Genomic DNA, 13,056 nt, shown 5'->3' on the forward strand with positions numbered 1-13,056 from the left:
TAATTGTACTTTTTAGCTCTACTGAAGTATTTCTGTATTTGAGTGCTCGCCGGTCACACACGACCTCATTTTGCCGAACGTGTGTGCCAGGAGGGCATATCCCCGACGGTTTCTGGGTTGTCTGGAAGGACCCCCCTATTGCCCACACTCACTTGGCGACGGTTCCAAATATCGTCGCGGAAAGGGGTAAAAAACCGTTTGTTTAGGACCACCGCACCAGTGCTCTATGATATAATAATAATAATAATAATAATAATAATAATAATAATAATAATAATAATAATAATAATAATAATAATAATAATAATAATAATAATAACAAAAAACAGTTCATATTCATTGCCTGAGCTGATAGCATATCAAGGTCGACATATTAACGGTTCTTACATCAACAGAAAACCAGGCATAACTCACAAATTCAGTACACGCGATAGTTCTAAATTGAACGAATTAAGTTGCAGGGTAGGCATAAAGACTAGTCTTACAGCTTAATTCCCATGTACATGGGGGAACTGGGATCATTAAGTTGACCCCCAAATAAACTTGGGGTTTTTGATGATTTTACGTTACACGGGTGCGTGATCCCTTGGCTGGCAACTCATCAAATTCATCGTACTCGTCCTGATTGGCAACATCGTCGACACCCAATACCCTTCTCTTCCCATGCATCACTAAATGGACGTTCTTATGGAAGGGGTCTTCCACAAAGAAAATTTGGGTAGCATCGCTGGCAAGAATGAATGGGTCCGCATGATATGACACTGTTGTCCTATTAACACATGTATTCATGTACTCATCAATCCTTACCTGACCAAGAGGGATCCATGCACACCTGAATAATGCCACCTTTACTTTCACATAGTCAAGCTCCCAAATCTCTTTGATGGTTCCATAGTATACCTTTTTATCAGCTTCATTTACAGTCATGTATTCTATTCGAACAGAGCTGTTCTGATACGAGGTCTTCTTATCACGTTCCTCAGTGTAGAACGTGTATCCATTTATGTCATATGCTTGGTACGTCAGCACCGTAGGTGATGGCTTTTGTGCCAACCACGTAGCAATGTCATCGATGGATCCTTGTGCCAAACGATTCTTCAACCATTCGGCGTAGTTCTTAGTGTGCTCCTTCATCTCCACATCTGATGAAGGCACCATTGGTAAGAATCTTTGGGCTATTCTACCAAGTGTTCTTCGGCATAAGCGATGAGAACTGGGTTGTTAAGCAGTACCGTCAAATGGGCTTTCTCTGCCAGTTCTCCTGGTGCAGCCATTTGTGTGCCACGAAGGACCGGCTTACCTTTCAGCCTTCCCTCGTGGCGAGAGAGGGGAAAACCTATAGGTCTTTGCTTCATGTATTCGGTGCAAAACTCAACCACCTCCTCCATGGTATAACCTTATAGGATGCTTGCCTCTGGATTGTTTCGGTTCCGACAAAAGCGCTTCAGTATTCCCATGAACCGCTCGAAGGGATACTATTGCGAAGAAACACATGACCACAATACTTTATCTTGTCAACAAGGTGCACAGTGAAATGGACCATGACATCAAAGAATGACAGTGGGAAAAACATCTCTAGGTTGGACAATATTCTTGCAATATCATCTTGCATATGATCCAACTCTTCAGGATCTACAACTTTCTTCCATAGTTGGTTCAAGAAATCATAGAGGTCAATGAATGTGTTTCTTAGATCTTTGTCCATCAGATTCGTGATGGCCACCAGGAGGATTTGTGTCAACATTACATGGCAATCATGTGACTTCATGTGTCCCAACTTCATTTTACCTGAGCTCACATCCACGAGACTTCTGATGTTTGCACAGTAGGAAGAGGGTGTCTTAACTGTCAACAAATAGGTGAAGAACTGTGTTGCTTCTTTTGTATTGAAATTGTAACTCTGGCGAGCTTTGATGAATTTGTCATCATCTTCTGCTTCACTCTTGCGTTGTGATTGATCAGCAAGCAAATCGAGCCATGAACCGTCACCATCCTTTTTACCTTTCATCTTGAACAGAGTACCAAGGATGCTTTCACATACGTTCTTCTCTACGTGCATGACATCGATGCAGTGACGTATACATAGAATCTCCCAGTAAGGTAATTTCCAGAACACCGATTTCTTCTTAAACACTTGATCCTTGGGTGTTAGTTTCACCGTCAAACGGTGGTTCTTGCCAAGCACAACATTAATTTTTTAGCCATGTTGTGGACCACCTCCTCTTCATAGGGTCTTGGGCCCACACCTGCCTCTGCCGTACCATCAAATTGAGCTTTCATCTTTCGGTATGGGTGATTTTTCTGTAAGAACCTATGATGATGCAAATACACTATTTTGCGCAAGTTGGGAAGTCTTCTGCTAGCTGTCCTATCCATGCATGTGAGACACCCTACATCTCCCCTTGTTTTCTGCCCCGATGTGTTGCCTAATGCCCCCATATCTTGAATGGTGTGCACCAGCACCACATGTAGATTGAAAATCTACTATCTGCCACATAACATTTTACAGCAGGCGCATCAATCCACACTGCCAGCAGTTCTTCTACCAGTAGCCAAAAGTAAATGTCGATGTCATTTCCAGGTTGCTTCGGGCCTTGGATAATCATTGACATCATAATGTATTTTTTCCTCATACACAACCAAGGAGCTAGGTTATATATGCACAGAAGCACTGACCATGTGCTGTGATTGGTGCTCATATCGCCAAAAGGATTCATCCCGCCAGTACACTCCCCGAGCCTGATACTTCAAGGATCCTTGGCAAAATTTTCAAACTTTTTATCGATTTATTCCCACTGAGCCCCATCTTTCGGGTGCCTCACCAACCTATCCACAATTCGCTCATCATGATGCCACCGCAACCTCTTTGCCTCTCTAGGGTTTGCAATCAAACGACTCAACCTTGGAATTAAAGGCAAGTATCAAACAACCTTGAACGGAATTCCTGTCTTGATCTCGTCGTCCAATTTGTACTTGTCCTTTGCTCTCCTGCGCTTGTATCGTGCATGCTTGCATGTGGGACATGCACGAAAATCTTTGTAGTCACCACGGTACAATATACAATCATTCACACAAGCATGTATCTTCTGTACTTCAAGTTCCAATGGACAAACAATTTTCTTTGCTTCATTCGTGCTTATGGGGAGCACATTATGTTCCGGAAGAATTTCTTTCAAAAGACCTAACATCTCTGTGACGCCCTTGTTTGATAGACCGTTTGCTACTTTAAATCTGAGAAGCGCCACAGTGGCACTCAACCTGGTATATTTCTTTTTGCAACCTAGATACAATTCTTTCTTGGAGTCCACATCAATGGTTGGCAGCAAAATCTGGCACATCAAGATCGTCGTCATCTGCGTCAACGTCTTGGTTTTATAGTGGGCATTTCGACTTTCCAGTGTTTCATTGGTAGCTTGACGCCACTGCCCCGATGTTAGATTAAACATCCATGTGACACTGATCGGGGTTTGGCATCTCGCTACCCTAGGTATCTTCATCCATGACCTCCTCTTCACCGTGGCTGGTCCAACATGTATATCCATCCATGAATCCCCTAGAGACTAAGTGCATCTGGATATCTGCAATTTCACGTGCCTCTATATTGGCACAATCAGTACATGGACACAGGATGTAATCTGCATCACCAATTCTCCTCTTTTTACTTTCAGCCAAATTCATGAACTCTGTCATGCCAATGATAAAATCTACGATTTTCCGATTCTTCATCCATCAAGATCGTTCCATCTGCAGCACATGAATGGTAATTATAAACAAAACAACAACATTAATACACGGATTAACTGCTGCCCAAAGATGCGTGCATAAATCACAAGGTTTTTTTAATAATTACTGAGGGCGCTCCATGTTGTTATACGAAGAGTACTAGTTGCACCACTACACTTAGGAATTGAATACCTTAATTTAGCCACTCACGAAAGGAATACCTTAATTAATTAGCCGCGCGGTGACCTCCACCCAGCAGACAGACAAGCGCGATGCGGCGGCACGCTGAGACAGTAGGATCGAGGAGCAAAGCTTAATGCGGCTGCCGCCTGAAGTTCGACCTCCACTATCCTGCTATCGACCGCGATGGATGTGCTCGAATCACGCCGCTGCCGACCTCGATGGTTGAGCTCCTCAATCTCCAACCGCAGACCGAGGATTGACCTCCTATGGTGCCACCACCGCCCACCGACTGAGGATTGACCTCTTCTCCGGGAGCTGCTGCCAAGGCCACCGCCGCCATCTCTATATGCAGAGCAGCTGTTTTTTTCTTCACGGATATCCGTAGAGCGACTCTTTACACGGTATATCACTGTAGCTTAATTATATGGACATGGTACTACATCACATACGGTTACGTAACGGCAACCATGTCTAACCTACATTGTCTTCTCACACGGTTTGGTGCAGAAATCGTGTGTGATCTTGTAATACCTAACACAAACGACATGTACAAACAGTGTGCCGTATACAACATATATATAGTGCCATTAGTAGTTCCCGACCGTTAGCTTATCTCCACAGCTTCCCCATTCCCCCCAAATCCTTACATAGCCTCCAAATTCCCTCGCGTGGCGCTGAGATTGGGGGAATGCGGACGAGTGGTGCTGATGGTTTCGGTGCGGCTGCTCCTGCTCGTATCGCCGCCACGATGGCGGTCGCCGCCGAGCACTTGCCTAAGGTCATCACAAGGCAGGTGTACTATGGATCCGAATCGTCCTGTCAGGTTCCAATCTATCTCAATCTTTTTTAGCATGTCCAAAGTATAGCTCCTCACTCAATACATCCTGAATGACCCCCCCCCCAAAGGTGATTTTGCCGCTGGATTCGGAGTTTGACTCCAGACTCCTGCAGCACGAGTTCGACTCCGAGTTTTGCACCACCGAGAAGTACTAAAAGCTGAGTTGTGTGCATGGGTACACTCCCGCTCGACGTGTATTGATGAGGACATCAATACCATTGTTACACCCACAGCCCCTACTGTTACATATACTGGACCAATTACTAGAGCTCGCGCGCGCCAATTAAATTACCAGGTACTTTCGTTTCTTGGTAATGATTCTAATGTTCATGAGATTATGATGCTGCCTAAATTGGATACATTTGTTTTGCTTACAAATGAAGGGCCTAGCTTGGAGAAGGATGAACATTGGATCAAGAACACACATGGAGTTGATGGCATGCGCAAGGGGATCAAGAACGGAGTTACAAGTGATGATTTCAAGACTTTAAAGCCGCCATAAGGAGTGCATGAAGCCTTGGACGAATTATACAAGATGCCACTTCATAATATTCGTCCATAGGCTATTCTAGGTGCTGCGTCACCTTATTAATGGGCCAGGCCCATGTAATTTCGAAATACTTAAGTATAGGCTATTTTTAGAGTCCGTATGTGTGGGGAAACAAGAGTTAGGGTTGGTTTCGGACCCCACCCTCAAGGGCCACGAAATTCCCCCCTCTTCCTCCATATATACAGCCCTTAGGGCGTCGTTTAGACTTTGGGTTTTGTTTAGATCAAAAGTTCGCCATAGCTGCAACTTCGCGTACTTCGTTTGTGTCCAACGACCAGACCAAGACGTCACAGAACCCCACCTTGATCAATAAAGCTTTCATCTTATATTCGCAATATCCAGATTGCAATCTCAGTTTCTTGCTTGTTCTTCATTTGCTCGCAGGAAACAAACCCTCGTGGTCAGGTTGATCGTGCTCCGGCGTGGTCAATAACCCTCGGAAGTTGGTCTAGCGATTGCTAAGGCGCGACGTCTCGCACGTTCGTAGTTGGATCGTCAAAGTCGACTCCCACAGAAAACAATAGCCACCATCTCATTGAAACATCGGGACCCTCGCCTCTATCAAGTGGTATCAGATATCCAGGTTGCTCGGTGAGATTTTACAGTTTTTCGTAGATTAGATCGAGTATGTTCTTCATACCTACAGTCCACGAAAAAGCCACAAAAAAATTTTTAGGGTTAGTTCATCATATCCGAACCAATCTGAGCCTTTGCATAATCTTTTTAGGGTTTTTGCTTTGTTGAATTTGCGGTTGCATCGTCGTGTCAAGTTGCTGGTCTTAGAGTCTAGTCTTTTAGAGTTTCGAGTTCTGGTCATAAGTTGTCACGCCGCCGCCGCACCATCATCATCGCCCATCTACCACTTTTGCTTATCCGCCACCGCTCTGAATCCATATCCATATACCACCACCAATCCGTATCCATATACCACCACCAATCTGTATCCATATACCACCACCGCTACCATATACCACCACCGCTGCCATATACCACAACCATATATCCACCACCAATCCGAGTTCTTCTCATATTAGGTTTGTTCTTGAGATCAATCTAAATTCCGATTTGTGTTTCCTTGCCTGCGTAGGTCTCAGAAAAAAAAAGAGTCTGGAGACCCCCAGGCAGTTTTTAGGCCAAAATTTTCACGGGCAATTTTTTCCCTATCCTATTTTTAGGCTTTTCTGAGTCTTTTGAGCCACGTGCCATCATAGTGATTTTTGGTCGCACTTTTTCGTCGTCGCTGCCCTGATTTCCGAACAAAAAAGTGATTTTTTTTCGTGCCCATCCTATCGGTTTGACGAGGGAAGAGTTTTGAGACACTCGCCATTATAGTGATTTTTCGCAAAAAAAAAGAGGAGCGCAAAAAAAGGAGCGCAAAAAAAGAGCGAAAAAAATAGTTCCAGAGTGTGCTTTTCCCTTATTTACGTGCAGCGCCGTGATTTTGTTAGTGTTCTAGGCTCGCGTCTCTAGCACGGTCTAGCCTAGGACCAGCACAGTACCGTCGTTGAGCGTTTATTCAACTTTGCATCTCTGAATTGATTATTGCTGACCCTTTTTGCTACCATATTATAAGCCTTCCCAGCTACACAACACCGACCGACTACCTCCACGTCGGGAAACAGCCCTCCGCCGAGCGAGCCGTGTCCCTCTTCAGTCGGGCCAAACTGCTGGTGCTGCTGTTGATACTTCTGTGGCTCCTACTGCTGATGTGGAGGAGGATGATTATGTGGGAGATTATGAGGATGAGGTTGATCAAAATCAGAACTACGTGCCACCACCAGCACAGCAACCACCAGGTCGTCCACATGCAAATAATGGCAATGGTAGGGCTCACCCTCAGGTACGAGATCATGACCATCTCCCTAAACTAAAATTGAATATTCCACCATTTGAGGGTAGATATGTTCCTGATATATATCTTACTTGGGAGTTAGAAACTGAACAACGATTTACATGTTTACAATATCCCGAGGAGAGACGTGTTCCTGCTGCTGTTTGTGCATTCACTAGTTTTGCATGTGTTTGCTGGTCTGAGCATTGTAGATTATTTCCTATTCCGGCTACTTGGGCTGCTTTGAAAACTGCTATGCGTACTCGTTGGGTTCCACCATATTATCAACGTGAATTACTTCAAAAATTACAGCGCTTAAGACAGGGAAAAAATTCTGTAGAAGAATATTATCAGGAATTACAAACTGGCATGATTAGATGTGGTATTGTTGAGGAGAATGAAGCTATGCTTGCACGTTTTATGGGTGGATTAAATAGAGATATTCAGACGATTCTAGAGTATAAGGAGTATACTAATATCACTCGTTTATTCCATCTTGCTTGTAAAGCTGAACGTGAAGTGCAGGATCGACACGCATTGGCGCGGACTAACTTTTCTGCAGGTCAACCTTCATCATGGACACCACGTCCATCATCTACTTCCACACGTTCTGCTACACCGGCGCCTCCGTCGGCTGCCACCTCCAACCATGATACAATAAAGCAGGCACAATCACCACTATCTGCCAAGAGCACACCTTCTGGGCCTGCAAAGAGCTCTTCTTCATCCATGGCATCAACAGGGCAAACACATGATATTATTTGTCGACGTTGCAAGGGTGGAGGTCATTATGCGAGAGAATGCCCATCTAAGCGTGTGATGATTGTTACTGAGGATGGTGGGTATGAGTCTTCTAGTGACTATGATGAGGAGACTTTGGCTCTTATTACACGTGACGAACATTGTGGAGACGATTCTGATCATGAGACGCAATACATGGCTCCTGAAGATGCTGACAGGTATGAATGTTTAGTTGCTCAACGTGTTTTGAGTGTGCAGGTTACACAAGCTGAGCAAAATCAGAGGCATAATTTGTTCCATACAAAGGGAGTTGTGAAGGAACATTCTGTTCGCGTGATCATAGATGGAGGGAGCTGCAATAACTTGGCTAGCATGGAGATGGTGGAGAAGCTATCTCTCACCATAAGACCACATCCACATCCTTACTACATCCAATGGTTCAACAACAGCGGCAAGGTTAAGGTAACACATACTGTTCGTCTGCATTTTAGTATCTCTACATATGCTGATTATGTTGATTGTGATGTGGTACCTATGCAAGCATGTTCCTTATTACTTGGTAGACCATGGCAATTTGATAAAAATTCTGTACACCATGGTAGAAACAATCAGTATACTCTTGTTCATAACGATAAAAATATTACTTTGCTTCCTATGACTCCTGATTCCATTTTGAAAGATGATATTAATAGAGCTAATAAAGCAAAATAGGAGACAAATAAGAGTGAAAATCAGATTGTGGCAAAAGAATTTGAGCACCAAATGAAGCCTAATAATAAACCATCTACTGTTGTTTCTGAAATTAAATTGAAAAGTGCATGTTTACTTGCCACCAAATCTGATATTGATGAGCTAGATTTCAGCAAATCTGTTTGCTATGCCTTTGTGTGCAAAGAGGCATTATTTTCATTCGAGGACGTGCCTTCCTCTTTGCCCCCTGCTGTCACTAAAATTTTGCAGGAGTTCGCTGACGTCTTTCCACAAGACGTGCCACCGAGATTACCTCCTATTCGAGGGATTGAGCATCAAATTGACTTAATTCCCGGTGCTTCGCTACCCAACCGTGCACCATACCATACCAATCCAGAGGAGACGAAGGAGATTATGCGTCAAGTACAAGAACTGCTCGACAAAGGTTATATACGCGAATCCCTTAGTCCTTGTGTTGTTCCTATCATTTTAGTGCCGAAAAAGGATGGTACGTCGCGTATGTGCGTTGATTGTAGAGGCATAAATAATATTACTATTCGTTATCGTCATCCTATTCCTAGGCTAGATGATATGCTTGATGAATTGAGTGGCTCTACAATATTCTCCAAAGTTGATTTGCGTAGTGGATACCATCAAATTCGTATGAAATTGGGAGATGAATGGAAAACAACATTTAAAACTAAGTTTGGATTATATGAGTGGTTAGTCATGCCTTTTGGGTTAACTAATGCACCTAATACTTTCTTGTGGTTAATGAATGAAGTTTTACGTGCTTTCATTGGACGACTTGTGGTAGTTTACTTTGATGACATATTGATTTATAGCAAATCTTTGGAGGAACATTTGGAACATTTACGTGCTGTTTTTATTGCTCTACGTGATGCACGTTTGTTTGGAAACCTTGGAAAGTGCACCTTTTGCACCGACCGAGTATCTTTTCTTGGCTATGTTGTTACTCCACAGGGAATTGAAGTTGATAAAGCCAAGATTGAAGCTATTGAGAGTTGGCCGCAGCCCAAAACGGTCACACAAGTGAGGAGTTTCCTTGGCCTCGCTGGTTTCTATAGGCGTTTTGTGAGAGATTTCAGCACCATTGCTGCACCTCTCAACGAGCTTACAAAGAAGGATGTGCCTTTTGTTTGGGGTATCGCACAGGAAGAAGCCTTCACGGTATTGAAAGATAAGTTGACACATGCTCCTTTACTCCAACTTCCTAATTTCAATAAGACTTTTGAGCTTGAATGTGATGCTAGTGGAATTGGATTAGGAGGTGTGTTATTACAAGATGGAAAACCTGTTGCATACTTTTCTGAAAAATTGAGTGGGCCTAGTCTGAACTATTCTACTTATGATAAAGAATTATATGCTCTTGTTCGGACCTTAGAAACATGGCAACATTATTTATGGCCCAAGGAATTTGTTATACATTCTGATCATGAATCTTTGAAACACATTAAAAGTCAAGCAAAACTGAACCGTAGACATGCTAAATGGGTTGAATTCATTGAGACTTTCCCTTATGTCATTAAACACAAGAAGGGTAAAGAAAATGTTATTGCTGATGCCTTGTCTCGTCGTTATACTATGCTTTCACAACTTGACTTTAAAATATTTGGTCTGGAGACCATCAAAGATCAATATGTTCATGATGCTGAATTTAGAGATGTATTGCAGAATTGTAAGGAAGGGAGAACTTGGAACAAGTTCGTTCTTAACGATGGATTTGTGTTTCGTGCTAACAAGCTATGCATTCTAGCTAGCTCCGTTCGTCTTTTGTTGTTGCAGGAGGCGCATGGAGGAGGATTAATGGGACACTTTGGCGTCAAGAAGACGGAGGATATACTTGCTACACATTTCTTTTGGCCAAAGATGAGACGGGATGTTGAGCATTTTGTTGCTCACTGCACTACATGTCAAAGAGCTAAATCACGACTCAATCCTCATGGTTTATATATGCCTTTGCCTGTACCTAGTGTTCCTTGGGAGGATATATCTATGGACTTTGTTTTAGGTTTACCTCGAACAAAGAAGGGGAGGGATAACATATTTGTTGTCATGGATAGGTTCTCGAAAATGGCACACTTTATACCATGTCATAAAAGCGATGATGTTGTTAATGTTGCTGATTTGTTCTTTTGTGAAATTATTCACTTACATGGTGTGCCAAATACTATTGTTTCAGATCGTGATACTAAATTTCTTAGCCACTTTTGGAGATGTTTATGGGCTAAGTTGGGGACTAAGCTGCTTTTTAGGGCTGTTTTGAAGAATAACAAGAAAATGTGGGAAGAATGCTTGCCTCATATTGAATTTGCTTATAATCGTTCATTGCATTCTACTACTAAGATGTGCCCTTTTGAAATTGTGTATGGTTTCCTACCTCGTGCACCTATTGATTTGTTCCCTCTTCCATCTTCAGAGAAGGTTAATTTTGATGCTAAAGAACGTTCTGAATTGATTTTAAAAATGCATGAGTTAACTAAGGAAAACATTGAGTGTATGAATGCTAAATATAAACTTGCTGGAGATAAGGGTAGAAAACATGTTGTGTTTGCGCCTGGAGATCTTGTTTGGTTACATTTGCGTAAAGATAGATTTCCTAATCTGCGCAAATCAAAGCTAATGCCACATGCTGATGGTCCTTTTAAGGTGTTAGAGAAAATAAATGATAATGCATATAAACTTGAGCTACCTGTAGATTTTGGGGTTAGTCCCACTTTTAACATTGCAGATTTGAAGGCTTATTTGGGTGAGGAAGATGCGCTTCCGTCGAGGACGACTTCATTTCAAGAAGGGGAGGATGATGAGGACATCAATACCATTGTTACACCCACAGCCCCTACTGTTACATATACTGGACCAATTACTAGAGCTCGCGCACACCAATTAAATTACCAGGTACTTTCGTTTCTTGGTAATGATTCTAATGTTCATGAGATTATGATGCTGCCTAAATTGGATACATTTGTTTTGCTTACAAATGAAGGGCCTAGCTTGGAGAAGGATGAACATTGGAGCAAGAACACACATGGAGTTGATGGCATGCGCATGGGGATCAAGAACGGAGTTACAAGTGATGATTTCAGGAATTTAAAGCCGCCATAAGGAGTGCATGAAGCCTTGGACGAAATATACAAGATGCCACTTCATAATATTCGTCCATAGGCTATTCTAGGTGCTGCGTCACCTTATTAATGGGCCAGGCCCATGTAATTTCGAAATACTTAAGTATAGGCTATTTTTAGAGTCCGTATGTGTGGGGAAACAAGAGTTAGGGTTGGTTTCGGACCCCACCCTCAAGGGCCACGAAATTCCCCCCTCTTCCTCCATATATACAACCCTTAGGGCGTCGTTTAGACTTTGGGTTTTGTTTAGATCAAAAGTTCGCCATAGCTGCAACTTCGCGTACTTCGTTTGTGTCCAACGACCAGACCAAGACGTCACAGAACCCCACCTTGATCAATAAAGCTTTCATCTTATATTCACAATATCCAGATTGCAATCTCAGTTTCTTTCTTGTTCTTCGTTTGCTCGCAGGAAACAGACCCTCGTGGTCAGGTTGATCGTGCTCCGGCGTGGTCAATAACCCTCGGAAGTTGGTTTAGCGATTGCTAAGGCGCGACGTCTCGCACGTTCGTAGTCGGATCGTCAAAGTCGACTCCCACAGAAAACGATAGCCACCATCTCATTGAAACATCAGGACCCTCGCCTCTATCATGTATGCATGGAGGGATTCAACATTGGCAGGCGGTTTCTCAGTTGCCCCTTAGAGGTTAGTGCTAATTAAGTTCATCAGTTTACTTCAGTTAATGCCACCGCTCATCCAGAGTACTATTTAACATTGGCAGGGATATGAGGCTTGTGCCTTTGTTAACTGGATGGAGGAAGAATGGCATGGTAGGGCTTGGAATGTTATCACCAAGCTCGTAGAAGATAATGTAAAGCTGAAGAAGAAACTGGACGATCTGGAATGTACAATCAGTACGATGAAGCAAGAAAGAATCAATCACAAGCAATAGATGAAAGCAAGAGACAAGAAGGAACTAGCATGTGTAGTTGTGGTTGTCGCATTAGCCATGTTGTATGCGCTGTTTGCAATGATGATTAGGGTTTTTTTGACAGTATTGCTAAAGCACATCTAGATGTGCTCTAAGTAATGTACATCTAGGTCCTATGCCATTGATGTTACGCGAAGATTCGTGTAGATATTTTTCTTTGTCTTTTTTCTTTTCCTTTCTAGTTTGATTACTACTGGCTTTATCAATAAGAAGAGCTCAATGTATTGCTTGCCAACTGTCCTACTCCGTTCGTATCGGTACCGGTGCATCATCCCAAAACTCGTTCCTTGTATTTGTCCTAAAAAAGGAAACCAGCCAAATAGCCAATGGGAGTCCTGCGCAAGCCCAGGAATTTGGAGCGATTGGTATAATTGCGGTTGATTATGTCAGCGGTTAGATAATACATTTAACGCCCGCTTCA

Source organism: Triticum dicoccoides, chromosome 4A, assembly GCF_002162155.2.
Source record: "Triticum dicoccoides isolate Atlit2015 ecotype Zavitan chromosome 4A, WEW_v2.0, whole genome shotgun sequence".
Taxonomy (NCBI): domain Eukaryota; kingdom Viridiplantae; phylum Streptophyta; class Magnoliopsida; order Poales; family Poaceae; genus Triticum; species Triticum dicoccoides.